This window comes from Mixophyes fleayi, chromosome 6 (genome assembly GCF_038048845.1).
Source record: "Mixophyes fleayi isolate aMixFle1 chromosome 6, aMixFle1.hap1, whole genome shotgun sequence".
NCBI classification, from domain to species: Eukaryota; Metazoa; Chordata; class Amphibia; order Anura; family Limnodynastidae; genus Mixophyes; species Mixophyes fleayi.
Window position 1 is genome coordinate 68,740,260 of NC_134407.1, and position 13,792 is coordinate 68,754,051.

Below are 13,792 nucleotides of genomic sequence, written 5' to 3' on the forward strand. Positions count from 1 at the left end.
AAAACACAAGCAAAAATTCAATCCCTTACACCAATGAGCCATGCTGCCACCTTTGCTTTTCTATTTGTATGAAAAGTTGATAACATGATAAAATGTTAGTTATGATGGTGCCTGGCGGTATATACATCACACTAAAATAATTTTCGTTTCTCTTCACTGTTTTCAAATCACTTTATTTAGAAATATTTTAAACCGGTTTGAGGAATGTCTTCGACACATGACTAAAGTTGCGATTTAGCTAAAATATACTTCCACAGGTAACACCAGCTGGATTTCTCAACTCCAGTCCTCAGGACCCCTAACAGTGCATGTTTTCCATATCTCCTTGCTTAAGCACAGGTGTATTCATAACTGACTGACACATTCTAACAGATCTACAGGTGGTATAATTATTTCCCTTGTCACCTGGAAAGCAAGCACTGTTAAGGGTCCTGAGGACTGGAGTTGAGAAACACTGATCTTCACGCTTGAATGACATCTATACCGATGTCTGCACCTTCTCTTGGATCTAACGAAAATGGCAGCAGTGGGATTTGAACCCACGCCTCCGAAGAGACTGGAGCCTTAATCCAGCGCCTTAGACCGCTCGGCCATGCTACCACTCATGATCTCTCTTTCGTGAGCTCTAAGATCTGACAATCAGAACAACAAAGCCTATAAATTCTGCATTTGAAAGCTGAGTATCTTCTTTATCTATACGTTGGAACCACATGAAGAACTAATAAAAATGGCAGCAGTGGGATTTGAACCCACGCCTCCGAAGAGACTGGAGCCTAAATCCAGCGCCTTAGACCGCTCGGCCATGCTACCACTCATGAGCTTGCTTTCGTGAGCTCTAAGATCTGAAAAATGTCAATCAGATCAACAAAGCCTACAAATTCTGCATTTGTTTGAAAGCTGCATTTCAAAAAAAAATGTCAGGAGAAAAATCCGTAAAATGCTAAATTACATGCGATAACCACAAATCAGAAAAAGGTTAAATAAAGTGCTGCAGCGATAAAGTTGATTACAAATATTTACATTTTAATTGAGTTGCTATTTGTTCATTTCAACTGAATACCACAAAAATTTAGAGACAAGATCCAAACGTCTTATTTTGGCATCAGTGGGATTCAAAGACATACCTTCAAAAAAACACAAGCAAAAATTCAATCCCTTACACCAATGAGCCATGCTGCCACCTTTGCTTTTCTATTTGTATGAAAAGTTGATAACATGATGAAATGTTAGTTATGATGGTGCCTGGCGGTATATACATCACACTAAAATAATTTCCGTTTCTCTTCACTGTTTTCAAATCACTTTATTTAGAAATATTTTAAACCGGTTTGAGGAATGTCTTCGACACATGACTAAAGTTGCGATTTAGCTAAAATATACTTCCACAGGTAACACCAGCTGGATTTCTCAACTCCAGTCCTCAGGACCCCTAACAGTGCATGTTTTCCATATCTCCTTGCTTAAGCACAGGTGTATTCATAACTGACTGACACATTCTAACAGATCTACAGGTGGTATAATTATTTCCCTTGTCACCTGGAAAGCAAGCACTGTTAAGGGTCCTGAGGACTGGAGTTGAGAAACACTGATCTTCACGCTTGAACGACATCTATACCGATGTCTGCACCTTCTCTTGGATCTAAAGGTTGAATAAAGTGCTGCAGCGATAAAGTTGATTACAAATATTTACATTTTAATTGAGTTGCTATTTGTTCATTTCAACTGAATACCACAAAAATTTAGAGACAAGATCCAAACGTCTTATTTTGGCATCAGTGGGATTCAAAGACATACCTTCAAAAAAACACAAGCAAAAATTCAATCCCTTACACCAATGAGCCATGCTGCCACCTTTGCTTTTCTATTTGTATGAAAAGTTGATAACATGATGAAATGTTAGTTATGATGGTGCCTGGCGGTATATACATCACACTAAAATAATTTCCGTTTCTCTTCACTGTTTTCAAATCACTTTATTTAGAAATATTTTAAACCAGTTTGAGGAATGTCTTCGACACATGACTAAAGTTGCGATTTAGCTAAAATATACTTCCACAGGTAACACCAGCTGGATTTCTCAACTCCAGTCCTCAGGACCCCTAACAGTGCATGTTTTCCATATCTCCTTGCTTAAGCACAGGTGTATTCATAACTGACTGACACATTCTAACAGATCTACAGGTGGTATAATTATTTCCCTTGTCACCTGGAAAGCAAGCACTGTTAAGGGTCCTGAGGACTGGAGTTGAGAAACACTGATCTTCACGCTTGAACGACATCTATACCGATGTCTGCACCTTCTCTTGGATCTAACGAAAATGGCAGCAGTGGGATTTGAACCCACGCCTCCGAAGAGACTGGAGCCTTAATCCAGCGCCTTAGACCGCTCGGCCATGCTACCACTCATGATCTCTCTTTCGTGAGCTCTAAGATCTGACAATCAGAACAACAAAGCCTATAAATTCTGCATTTGAAAGCTGAGTATCTTCTTTATCTATACGTTGGAACCACATGAAGAACTAATAAAAATGGCAGCAGTGGGATTTGAACCCACGCCTCCGAAGAGACTGGAGCCTTAATCCAGCGCCTTAGACCGCTCGGCCATGCTACCACTCATGAGCTTGCTTTCGTGAGCTCTAAGATCTGAAAAATGTCAATCAGATCAACAAAGCCTACAAATTCTGCATTTGAAAGCTGCATTTCAAAAAAAAATGTCAGGAGAAAAATCCGTAAAATGCTAAATTACATGCGATAACCACAAATCAGAAACAGGTTGAATAAAGTGCTGCAGCGATAAAGTTGATTACAAATATTTACATTTTAATTGAGTTGCTATTTGTTCATTTCAACTGAATACCACAAAAATTTAGAGACAAGATCCAAACGTCTTATTTTGGCATCAGTGGGATTCAAAGACATACCTTCAAAAAAACACAAGCAAAAATTCAATCCCTTACACCAATGAGCCATGCTGCCACCTTTGCTTTTCTATTTGTATGAAAAGTTGATAACATGATAAAATGTTAGTTATGATGGTGCCTGGCGGTATATACATCACACTAAAATAATTTTCGTTTCTCTTCACTGTTTTCAAATCACTTTATTTAGAAATATTTTAAACCGGTTTGAGGAATGTCTTCGACACATGACTAAAGTTGCGATTTAGCTAAAATATACTTCCACAGGTAACACCAGCTGGATTTCTCAACTCCAGTCCTCAGGACCCCTAACAGTGCATGTTTTCCATATCTCCTTGCTTAAGCACAGGTGTATTCATAACTGACTGACACATTCTAACAGATCTACAGGTGGTATAATTATTTCCCTTGTCACCTGGAAAGCAAGCACTGTTAAGGGTCCTGAGGACTGGAGTTGAGAAACACTGATCTTCACGCTTGAATGACATCTATACCGATGTCTGCACCTTCTCTTGGATCTAACGAAAATGGCAGCAGTGGGATTTGAACCCACGCCTCCGAAGAGACTGGAGCCTTAATCCAGCGCCTTAGACCGCTCGGCCATGCTACCACTCATGATCTCTCTTTCGTGAGCTTTAAGATCTGACAATCAGAACAACAAAGCCTATAAATTCTGCATTTGAAAGCTGAGTATCTTCTTTATCTATACGTTGGAACCACATGAAGAACTAATAAAAATGGCAGCAGTGGGATTTGAACCCACGCCTCCGAAGAGACTGGAGCCTAAATCCAGCGCCTTAGACCGCTCGGCCATGCTACCACTCATGAGCTTGCTTTCGTGAGCTCTAAGATCTGAAAAATGTCAATCAGATCAACAAAGCCTACAAATTCTGCATTTGTTTGAAAGCTGCATTTCAAAAAAAAATGTCAGGAGAAAAATCCGTAAAATGCTAAATTACATGCGATAACCACAAATCAGAAAAAGGTTGAATAAAGTGCTGCAGCGATAAAGTTGATTACAAATATTTACATTTTAATTGAGTTGCTATTTGTTCATTTCAACTGAATACCACAAAAATTTAGAGACAAGATCCAAACGTCTTATTTTGGCATCAGTGGGATTCAAAGACATACCTTCAAAAAAACACAAGCAAAAATTCAATCCCTTACACCAATGAGCCATGCTGCCACCTTTGCTTTTCTATTTGTATGAAAAGTTGATAACATGATAAAATGTTAGTTATGATGGTGCCTGGCGGTATATACATCACACTAAAATAATTTTCGTTTCTCTTCACTGTTTTCAAATCACTTTATTTAGAAATATTTTAAACCGGTTTGAGGAATGTCTTCGACACATGACTAAAGTTGCGATTTAGCTAAAATATACTTCCACAGGTAACACCAGCTGGATTTCTCAACTCCAGTCCTCAGGACCCCTAACAGTGCATGTTTTCCATATCTCCTTGCTTAAGCACAGGTGTATTCATAACTGACTGACACATTCTAACAGATCTACAGGTGGTATAATTATTTCCCTTGTCACCTGGAAAGCAAGCACTGTTAAGGGTCCTGAGGACTGGAGTTGAGAAACACTGATCTTCACGCTTGAATGACATCTATACCGATGTCTGCACCTTCTCTTGGATCTAACGAAAATGGCAGCAGTGGGATTTGAACCCACGCCTCCGAAGAGACTGGAGCCTTAATCCAGCGCCTTAGACCGCTCGGCCATGCTACCACTCATGATCTCTCTTTCGTGAGCTCTAAGATCTGACAATCAGAACAACAAAGCCTATAAATTCTGCATTTGAAAGCTGAGTATCTTCTTTATCTATACGTTGGAACCACATGAAGAACTAATAAAAATGGCAGCAGTGGGATTTGAACCCACGCCTCCGAAGAGACTGGAGCCTAAATCCAGCGCCTTAGACCGCTCGGCCATGCTACCACTCATGAGCTTGCTTTCGTGAGCTCTAAGATCTGAAAAATGTCAATCAGATCAACAAAGCCTACAAATTCTGCATTTGTTTGAAAGCTGCATTTCAAAAAAAAATGTCAGGAGAAAAATCCGTAAAATGCTAAATTACATGCGATAACCACAAATCAGAAAAAGGTTGAATAAAGTGCTGCAGCGATAAAGTTGATTACAAATATTTACATTTTAATTGAGTTGCTATTTGTTCATTTCAACTGAATACCACAAAAATTTAGAGACAAGATCCAAACGTCTTATTTTGGCATCAGTGGGATTCAAAGACATACCTTCAAAAAAACACAAGCAAAAATTCAATCCCTTACACCAATGAGCCATGCTGCCACCTTTGCTTTTCTATTTGTATGAAAAGTTGATAACATGATAAAATGTTAGTTATGATGGTGCCTGGCGGTATATACATCACACTAAAATAATTTTCGTTTCTCTTCACTGTTTTCAAATCACTTTATTTAGAAATATTTTAAACCGGTTTGAGGAATGTCTTCGACACATGACTAAAGTTGCGATTTAGCTAAAATATACTTCCACAGGTAACACCAGCTGGATTTCTCAACTCCAGTCCTCAGGACCCCTAACAGTGCATGTTTTCCATATCTCCTTGCTTAAGCACAGGTGTATTCATAACTGACTGACACATTCTAACAGATCTACAGGTGGTATAATTATTTCCCTTGTCACCTGGAAAGCAAGCACTGTTAAGGGTCCTGAGGACTGGAGTTGAGAAACACTGATCTTCACGCTTGAACGACATCTATACCGATGTCTGCACCTTCTCTTGGATCTAAAGGTTGAATAAAGTGCTGCAGCGATAAAGTTGATTACAAATATTTACATTTTAATTGAGTTGCTATTTGTTCATTTCAACTGAATACCACAAAAATTTAGAGACAAGATCCAAACGTCTTATTTTGGCATCAGTGGGATTCAAAGACATACCTTCAAAAAAACACAAGCAAAAATTCAATCCCTTACACCAATGAGCCATGCTGCCACCTTTGCTTTTCTATTTGTATGAAAAGTTGATAACATGATGAAATGTTAGTTATGATGGTGCCTGGCGGTATATACATCACACTAAAATAATTTCCGTTTCTCTTCACTGTTTTCAAATCACTTTATTTAGAAATATTTTAAACCAGTTTGAGGAATGTCTTCGACACATGACTAAAGTTGCAATTTAGCTAAAATATACTTCCACAGGTAACACCAGCTGGATTTCTCAACTCCAGTCCTCAGGACCCCTAACAGTGCATGTTTTCCATATCTCCTTGCTTAAGCACAGGTGTATTCATAACTGACTGACACATTCTAACAGATCTACAGGTGGTATAATTATTTCCCTTGTCACCTGGAAAGCAAGCACTGTTAAGGGTCCTGAGGACTGGAGTTGAGAAACACTGATCTTCACGCTTGAACGACATCTATACCGATGTCTGCACCTTCTCTTGGATCTAACGAAAATGGCAGCAGTGGGATTTGAACCCACGCCTCCGAAGAGACTGGAGCCTTAATCCAGCGCCTTAGACCGCTCGGCCATGCTACCACTCATGATCTCTCTTTCGTGAGCTCTAAGATCTGACAATCAGAACAACAAAGCCTATAAATTCTGCATTTGAAAGCTGAGTATCTTCTTTATCTATACGTTGGAACCACATGAAGAACTAATAAAAATGGCAGCAGTGGGATTTGAACCCACGCCTCCGAAGAGACTGGAGCCTTAATCCAGCGCCTTAGACCGCTCGGCCATGCTACCACTCATGAGCTTGCTTTCGTGAGCTCTAAGATCTGAAAAATGTCAATCAGATCAACAAAGCCTACAAATTCTGCATTTGAAAGCTGCATTTCAAAAAAAAATGTCAGGAGAAAAATCCGTAAAATGCTAAATTACATGCGATAACCACAAATCAGAAACAGGTTGAATAAAGTGCTGCAGCGATAAAGTTGATTACAAATATTTACATTTTAATTGAGTTGCTATTTGTTCATTTCAACTGAATACCACAAAAATTTAGAGACAAGATCCAAACGTCTTATTTTGGCATCAGTGGGATTCAAAGACATACCTTCAAAAAAACACAAGCAAAAATTCAATCCCTTACACCAATGAGCCATGCTGCCACCTTTGCTTTTCTATTTGTATGAAAAGTTGATAACATGATAAAATGTTAGTTATGATGGTGCCTGGCGGTATATACATCACACTAAAATAATTTTCGTTTCTCTTCACTGTTTTCAAATCACTTTATTTAGAAATATTTTAAACCGGTTTGAGGAATGTCTTCGACACATGACTAAAGTTGCGATTTAGCTAAAATATACTTCCACAGGTAACACCAGCTGGATTTCTCAACTCCAGTCCTCAGGACCCCTAACAGTGCATGTTTTCCATATCTCCTTGCTTAAGCACAGGTGTATTCATAACTGACTGACACATTCTAACAGATCTACAGGTGGTATAATTATTTCCCTTGTCACCTGGAAAGCAAGCACTGTTAAGGGTCCTGAGGACTGGAGTTGAGAAACACTGATCTTCACGCTTGAATGACATCTATACCGATGTCTGCACCTTCTCTTGGATCTAACGAAAATGGCAGCAGTGGGATTTGAACCCACGCCTCCGAAGAGACTGGAGCCTTAATCCAGCGCCTTAGACCGCTCGGCCATGCTACCACTCATGATCTCTCTTTCGTGAGCTCTAAGATCTGACAATCAGAACAACAAAGCCTATAAATTCTGCATTTGAAAGCTGAGTATCTTCTTTATCTATACGTTGGAACCACATGAAGAACTAATAAAAATGGCAGCAGTGGGATTTGAACCCACGCCTCCGAAGAGACTGGAGCCTAAATCCAGCGCCTTAGACCGCTCGGCCATGCTACCACTCATGAGCTTGCTTTCGTGAGCTCTAAGATCTGAAAAATGTCAATCAGATCAACAAAGCCTACAAATTCTGCATTTGTTTGAAAGCTGCATTTCAAAAAAAAATGTCAGGAGAAAAATCCGTAAAATGCTAAATTACATGCGATAACCACAAATCAGAAACAGGTTGAATAAAGTGCTGCAGCGATAAAGTTGATTACAAATATTTACATTTTAATTGAGTTGCTATTTGTTCATTTCAACTGAATACCACAAAAATTTAGAGACAAGATCCAAACGTCTTATTTTGGCATCAGTGGGATTCAAAGACATACCTTCAAAAAAACACAAGCAAAAATTCAATCCCTTACACCAATGAGCCATGCTGCCACCTTTGCTTTTCTATTTGTATGAAAAGTTGATAACATGATGAAATGTTAGTTATGATGGTGCCTGGCGGTATATACATCACACTAAAATAATTTCCGTTTCTCTTCACTGTTTTCAAATCACTTTATTTAGAAATATTTTAAACCGGTTTGAGGAATGTCTTCGACACATGACTAAAGTTGCGATTTAGCTAAAATATACTTCCACAGGTAACACCAGCTGGATTTCTCAACTCCAGTCCTCAGGACCCCTAACAGTGCATGTTTTCCATATCTCCTTGCTTAAGCACAGGTGTATTCATAACTGACTGACACATTCTAACAGATCTACAGGTGGTATAATTATTTCCCTTGTCACCTGGAAAGCAAGCACTGTTAAGGGTCCTGAGGACTGGAGTTGAGAAACACTGATCTTCACGCTTGAACGACATCTATACCGATGTCTGCACCTTCTCTTGGATCTAAAGGTTGAATAAAGTGCTGCAGCGATAAAGTTGATTACAAATATTTACATTTTAATTGAGTTGCTATTTGTTCATTTCAACTGAATACCACAAAAATTTAGAGACAAGATCCAAACGTCTTATTTTGGCATCAGTGGGATTCAAAGACATACCTTCAAAAAAACACAAGCAAAAATTCAATCCCTTACACCAATGAGCCATGCTGCCACCTTTGCTTTTCTATTTGTATGAAAAGTTGATAACATGATGAAATGTTAGTTATGATGGTGCCTGGCGGTATATACATCACACTAAAATAATTTCCGTTTCTCTTCACTGTTTTCAAATCACTTTATTTAGAAATATTTTAAACCAGTTTGAGGAATGTCTTCGACACATGACTAAAGTTGCGATTTAGCTAAAATATACTTCCACAGGTAACACCAGCTGGATTTCTCAACTCCAGTCCTCAGGACCCCTAACAGTGCATGTTTTCCATATCTCCTTGCTTAAGCACAGGTGTATTCATAACTGACTGACACATTCTAACAGATCTACAGGTGGTATAATTATTTCCCTTGTCACCTGGAAAGCAAGCACTGTTAAGGGTCCTGAGGACTGGAGTTGAGAAACACTGATCTTCACGCTTGAACGACATCTATACCGATGTCTGCACCTTCTCTTGGATCTAACGAAAATGGCAGCAGTGGGATTTGAACCCACGCCTCCGAAGAGACTGGAGCCTTAATCCAGCGCCTTAGACCGCTCGGCCATGCTACCACTCATGATCTCTCTTTCGTGAGCTCTAAGATCTGACAATCAGAACAACAAAGCCTATAAATTCTGCATTTGAAAGCTGAGTATCTTCTTTATCTATACGTTGGAACCACATGAAGAACTAATAAAAATGGCAGCAGTGGGATTTGAACCCACGCCTCCGAAGAGACTGGAGCCTTAATCCAGCGCCTTAGACCGCTCGGCCATGCTACCACTCATGAGCTTGCTTTCGTGAGCTCTAAGATCTGAAAAATGTCAATCAGATCAACAAAGCCTACAAATTCTGCATTTGAAAGCTGCATTTCAAAAAAAAATGTCAGGAGAAAAATCCGTAAAATGCTAAATTACATGCGATAACCACAAATCAGAAACAGGTTGAATAAAGTGCTGCAGCGATAAAGTTGATTACAAATATTTACATTTTAATTGAGTTGCTATTTGTTCATTTCAACTGAATACCACAAAAATTTAGAGACAAGATCCAAACGTCTTATTTTGGCATCAGTGGGATTCAAAGACATACCTTCAAAAAAACACAAGCAAAAATTCAATCCCTTACACCAATGAGCCATGCTGCCACCTTTGCTTTTCTATTTGTATGAAAAGTTGATAACATGATAAAATGTTAGTTATGATGGTGCCTGGCGGTATATACATCACACTAAAATAATTTTCGTTTCTCTTCACTGTTTTCAAATCACTTTATTTAGAAATATTTTAAACCGGTTTGAGGAATGTCTTCGACACATGACTAAAGTTGCGATTTAGCTAAAATATACTTCCACAGGTAACACCAGCTGGATTTCTCAACTCCAGTCCTCAGGACCCCTAACAGTGCATGTTTTCCATATCTCCTTGCTTAAGCACAGGTGTATTCATAACTGACTGACACATTCTAACAGATCTACAGGTGGTATAATTATTTCCCTTGTCACCTGGAAAGCAAGCACTGTTAAGGGTCCTGAGGACTGGAGTTGAGAAACACTGATCTTCACGCTTGAATGACATCTATACCGATGTCTGCACCTTCTCTTGGATCTAACGAAAATGGCAGCAGTGGGATTTGAACCCACGCCTCCGAAGAGACTGGAGCCTTAATCCAGCGCCTTAGACCGCTCGGCCATGCTACCACTCATGATCTCTCTTTCGTGAGCTTTAAGATCTGACAATCAGAACAACAAAGCCTATAAATTCTGCATTTGAAAGCTGAGTATCTTCTTTATCTATACGTTGGAACCACATGAAGAACTAATAAAAATGGCAGCAGTGGGATTTGAACCCACGCCTCCGAAGAGACTGGAGCCTAAATCCAGCGCCTTAGACCGCTCGGCCATGCTACCACTCATGAGCTTGCTTTCGTGAGCTCTAAGATCTGAAAAATGTCAATCAGATCAACAAAGCCTACAAATTCTGCATTTGTTTGAAAGCTGCATTTCAAAAAAAAATGTCAGGAGAAAAATCCGTAAAATGCTAAATTACATGCGATAACCACAAATCAGAAAAAGGTTGAATAAAGTGCTGCAGCGATAAAGTTGATTACAAATATTTACATTTTAATTGAGTTGCTATTTGTTCATTTCAACTGAATACCACAAAAATTTAGAGACAAGATCCAAACGTCTTATTTTGGCATCAGTGGGATTCAAAGACATACCTTCAAAAAAACACAAGCAAAAATTCAATCCCTTACACCAATGAGCCATGCTGCCACCTTTGCTTTTCTATTTGTATGAAAAGTTGATAACATGATAAAATGTTAGTTATGATGGTGCCTGGCGGTATATACATCACACTAAAATAATTTTCGTTTCTCTTCACTGTTTTCAAATCACTTTATTTAGAAATATTTTAAACCGGTTTGAGGAATGTCTTCGACACATGACTAAAGTTGCGATTTAGCTAAAATATACTTCCACAGGTAACACCAGCTGGATTTCTCAACTCCAGTCCTCAGGACCCCTAACAGTGCATGTTTTCCATATCTCCTTGCTTAAGCACAGGTGTATTCATAACTGACTGACACATTCTAACAGATCTACAGGTGGTATAATTATTTCCCTTGTCACCTGGAAAGCAAGCACTGTTAAGGGTCCTGAGGACTGGAGTTGAGAAACACTGATCTTCACGCTTGAATGACATCTATACCGATGTCTGCACCTTCTCTTGGATCTAACGAAAATGGCAGCAGTGGGATTTGAACCCACGCCTCCGAAGAGACTGGAGCCTTAATCCAGCGCCTTAGACCACTCGGCCATGCTACCACTCATGATCTCTCTTTCGTGAGCTCTAAGATCTGACAATCAGAACAACAAAGCCTATAAATTCTGCATTTGAAAGCTGAGTATCTTCTTTATCTATACGTTGGAACCACATGAAGAACTAATAAAAATGGCAGCAGTGGGATTTGAACCCACGCCTCCGAAGAGACTGGAGCCTAAATCCAGCGCCTTAGACCGCTCGGCCATGCTACCACTCATGAGCTTGCTTTCGTGAGCTCTAAGATCTGAAAAATGTCAATCAGATCAACAAAGCCTACAAATTCTGCATTTGTTTGAAAGCTGCATTTCAAAAAAAAATGTCAGGAGAAAAATCCGTAAAATGCTAAATTACATGCGATAACCACAAATCAGAAAAAGGTTGAATAAAGTGCTGCAGCGATAAAGTTGATTACAAATATTTACATTTTAATTGAGTTGCTATTTGTTCATTTCAACTGAATACCACAAAAATTTAGAGACAAGATCCAAACGTCTTATTTTGGCATCAGTGGGATTCAAAGACATACCTTCAAAAAAACACAAGCAAAAATTCAATCCCTTACACCAATGAGCCATGCTGCCACCTTTGCTTTTCTATTTGTATGAAAAGTTGATAACATGATAAAATGTTAGTTATGATGGTGCCTGGCGGTATATACATCACACTAAAATAATTTTCGTTTCTCTTCACTGTTTTCAAATCACTTTATTTAGAAATATTTTAAACCGGTTTGAGGAATGTCTTCGACACATGACTAAAGTTGCGATTTAGCTAAAATATACTTCCACAGGTAACACCAGCTGGATTTCTCAACTCCAGTCCTCAGGACCCCTAACAGTGCATGTTTTCCATATCTCCTTGCTTAAGCACAGGTGTATTCATAACTGACTGACACATTCTAACAGATCTACAGGTGGTATAATTATTTCCCTTGTCACCTGGAAAGCAAGCACTGTTAAGGGTCCTGAGGACTGGAGTTGAGAAACACTGATCTTCACGCTTGAATGACATCTATACCGATGTCTGCACCTTCTCTTGGATCTAACGAAAATGGCAGCAGTGGGATTTGAACCCACGCCTCCGAAGAGACTGGAGCCTTAATCCAGCGCCTTAGACCGCTCGGCCATGCTACCACTCATGATCTCTCTTTCGTGAGCTTTAAGATCTGACAATCAGAACAACAAAGCCTATAAATTCTGCATTTGAAAGCTGAGTATCTTCTTTATCTATACGTTGGAACCACATGAAGAACTAATAAAAATGGCAGCAGTGGGATTTGAACCCACGCCTCCGAAGAGACTGGAGCCTAAATCCAGCGCCTTAGACCGCTCGGCCATGCTACCACTCATGAGCTTGCTTTCGTGAGCTCTAAGATCTGAAAAATGTCAATCAGATCAACAAAGCCTACAAATTCTGCATTTGTTTGAAAGCTGCATTTCAAAAAAAAATGTCAGGAGAAAAATCCGTAAAATGCTAAATTACATGCGATAACCACAAATCAGAAAAAGGTTGAATAAAGTGCTGCAGCGATAAAGTTGATTACAAATATTTACATTTTAATTGAGTTGCTATTTGTTCATTTCAACTGAATACCACAAAAATTTAGAGACAAGATCCAAACGTCTTATTTTGGCATCAGTGGGATTCAAAGACATACCTTCAAAAAAACACAAGCAAAAATTCAATCCCTTACACCAATGAGCCATGCTGCCACCTTTGCTTTTCTATTTGTATGAAAAGTTGATAACATGATAAAATGTTAGTTATGATGGTGCCTGGCGGTATATACATCACACTAAAATAATTTTCGTTTCTCTTCACTGTTTTCAAATCACTTTATTTAGAAATATTTTAAACCGGTTTGAGGAATGTCTTCGACACATGACTAAAGTTGCGATTTAGCTAAAATATACTTCCACAGGTAACACCAGCTGGATTTCTCAACTCCAGTCCTCAGGACCCCTAACAGTGCATGTTTTCCATATCTCCTTGCTTAAGCACAGGTGTATTCATAACTGACTGACACATTCTAACAGATCTACAGGTGGTATAATTATTTCCCTTGTCACCTGGAAAGCAAGCACTGTTAAGGGTCCTGAGGACTGGAGTTGAGAAACACTGATCTTCACGCTTGAATGACATCTATAC

The 13,792-nt window shown here is 39.1% G+C and overlaps 20 non-coding genes across 20 annotated transcripts; all 20 read right to left on the minus strand.

The window, feature by feature from the left end:
• Positions 1 to 518: 518 nt before the first annotated feature.
• TRNAL-AAG (transfer RNA leucine (anticodon AAG)) lies at positions 519 to 600 on the minus strand. Its single transcript has one exon. It is a non-coding gene; the product is annotated as a tRNA-Leu (tRNA).
• Positions 601 to 728: 128 nt separating this feature from the next.
• Positions 729 to 810, minus strand: TRNAL-UAG (transfer RNA leucine (anticodon UAG)). Its single transcript has one exon. It is a non-coding gene; the product is annotated as a tRNA-Leu (tRNA).
• A 1,509-nt stretch (positions 811 to 2,319) lies between these two features.
• TRNAL-AAG (transfer RNA leucine (anticodon AAG)) lies at positions 2,320 to 2,401 on the minus strand. The gene has a single exon. It is a non-coding gene; the product is annotated as a tRNA-Leu (tRNA).
• A 128-nt stretch (positions 2,402 to 2,529) lies between these two features.
• Positions 2,530 to 2,611, minus strand: TRNAL-AAG (transfer RNA leucine (anticodon AAG)). The gene has a single exon. It is a non-coding gene; the product is annotated as a tRNA-Leu (tRNA).
• Positions 2,612 to 3,446: 835 nt separating this feature from the next.
• Positions 3,447 to 3,528, minus strand: TRNAL-AAG (transfer RNA leucine (anticodon AAG)). Its single transcript has one exon. It is a non-coding gene; the product is annotated as a tRNA-Leu (tRNA).
• A 128-nt stretch (positions 3,529 to 3,656) lies between these two features.
• Positions 3,657 to 3,738, minus strand: TRNAL-UAG (transfer RNA leucine (anticodon UAG)). Its single transcript has one exon. It is a non-coding gene; the product is annotated as a tRNA-Leu (tRNA).
• Positions 3,739 to 4,577: 839 nt separating this feature from the next.
• On the minus strand, positions 4,578 to 4,659 carry TRNAL-AAG (transfer RNA leucine (anticodon AAG)). The gene has a single exon. It is a non-coding gene; the product is annotated as a tRNA-Leu (tRNA).
• Positions 4,660 to 4,787: 128 nt separating this feature from the next.
• On the minus strand, positions 4,788 to 4,869 carry TRNAL-UAG (transfer RNA leucine (anticodon UAG)). The gene has a single exon. It is a non-coding gene; the product is annotated as a tRNA-Leu (tRNA).
• Positions 4,870 to 6,378: 1,509 nt separating this feature from the next.
• Positions 6,379 to 6,460, minus strand: TRNAL-AAG (transfer RNA leucine (anticodon AAG)). Its single transcript has one exon. It is a non-coding gene; the product is annotated as a tRNA-Leu (tRNA).
• Positions 6,461 to 6,588: 128 nt separating this feature from the next.
• TRNAL-AAG (transfer RNA leucine (anticodon AAG)) lies at positions 6,589 to 6,670 on the minus strand. Its single transcript has one exon. It is a non-coding gene; the product is annotated as a tRNA-Leu (tRNA).
• Positions 6,671 to 7,505: 835 nt separating this feature from the next.
• On the minus strand, positions 7,506 to 7,587 carry TRNAL-AAG (transfer RNA leucine (anticodon AAG)). The gene has a single exon. It is a non-coding gene; the product is annotated as a tRNA-Leu (tRNA).
• Positions 7,588 to 7,715: 128 nt separating this feature from the next.
• On the minus strand, positions 7,716 to 7,797 carry TRNAL-UAG (transfer RNA leucine (anticodon UAG)). The gene has a single exon. It is a non-coding gene; the product is annotated as a tRNA-Leu (tRNA).
• Positions 7,798 to 9,306: 1,509 nt separating this feature from the next.
• TRNAL-AAG (transfer RNA leucine (anticodon AAG)) lies at positions 9,307 to 9,388 on the minus strand. Its single transcript has one exon. It is a non-coding gene; the product is annotated as a tRNA-Leu (tRNA).
• Positions 9,389 to 9,516: 128 nt separating this feature from the next.
• TRNAL-AAG (transfer RNA leucine (anticodon AAG)) lies at positions 9,517 to 9,598 on the minus strand. The gene has a single exon. It is a non-coding gene; the product is annotated as a tRNA-Leu (tRNA).
• Positions 9,599 to 10,433: 835 nt separating this feature from the next.
• Positions 10,434 to 10,515, minus strand: TRNAL-AAG (transfer RNA leucine (anticodon AAG)). Its single transcript has one exon. It is a non-coding gene; the product is annotated as a tRNA-Leu (tRNA).
• Positions 10,516 to 10,643: 128 nt separating this feature from the next.
• TRNAL-UAG (transfer RNA leucine (anticodon UAG)) lies at positions 10,644 to 10,725 on the minus strand. The gene has a single exon. It is a non-coding gene; the product is annotated as a tRNA-Leu (tRNA).
• An 839-nt stretch (positions 10,726 to 11,564) lies between these two features.
• Positions 11,565 to 11,646, minus strand: TRNAL-AAG (transfer RNA leucine (anticodon AAG)). Its single transcript has one exon. It is a non-coding gene; the product is annotated as a tRNA-Leu (tRNA).
• A 128-nt stretch (positions 11,647 to 11,774) lies between these two features.
• TRNAL-UAG (transfer RNA leucine (anticodon UAG)) lies at positions 11,775 to 11,856 on the minus strand. The gene has a single exon. It is a non-coding gene; the product is annotated as a tRNA-Leu (tRNA).
• Positions 11,857 to 12,695: 839 nt separating this feature from the next.
• TRNAL-AAG (transfer RNA leucine (anticodon AAG)) lies at positions 12,696 to 12,777 on the minus strand. Its single transcript has one exon. It is a non-coding gene; the product is annotated as a tRNA-Leu (tRNA).
• A 128-nt stretch (positions 12,778 to 12,905) lies between these two features.
• Positions 12,906 to 12,987, minus strand: TRNAL-UAG (transfer RNA leucine (anticodon UAG)). The gene has a single exon. It is a non-coding gene; the product is annotated as a tRNA-Leu (tRNA).
• Positions 12,988 to 13,792: the final 805 nt, after the last annotated feature.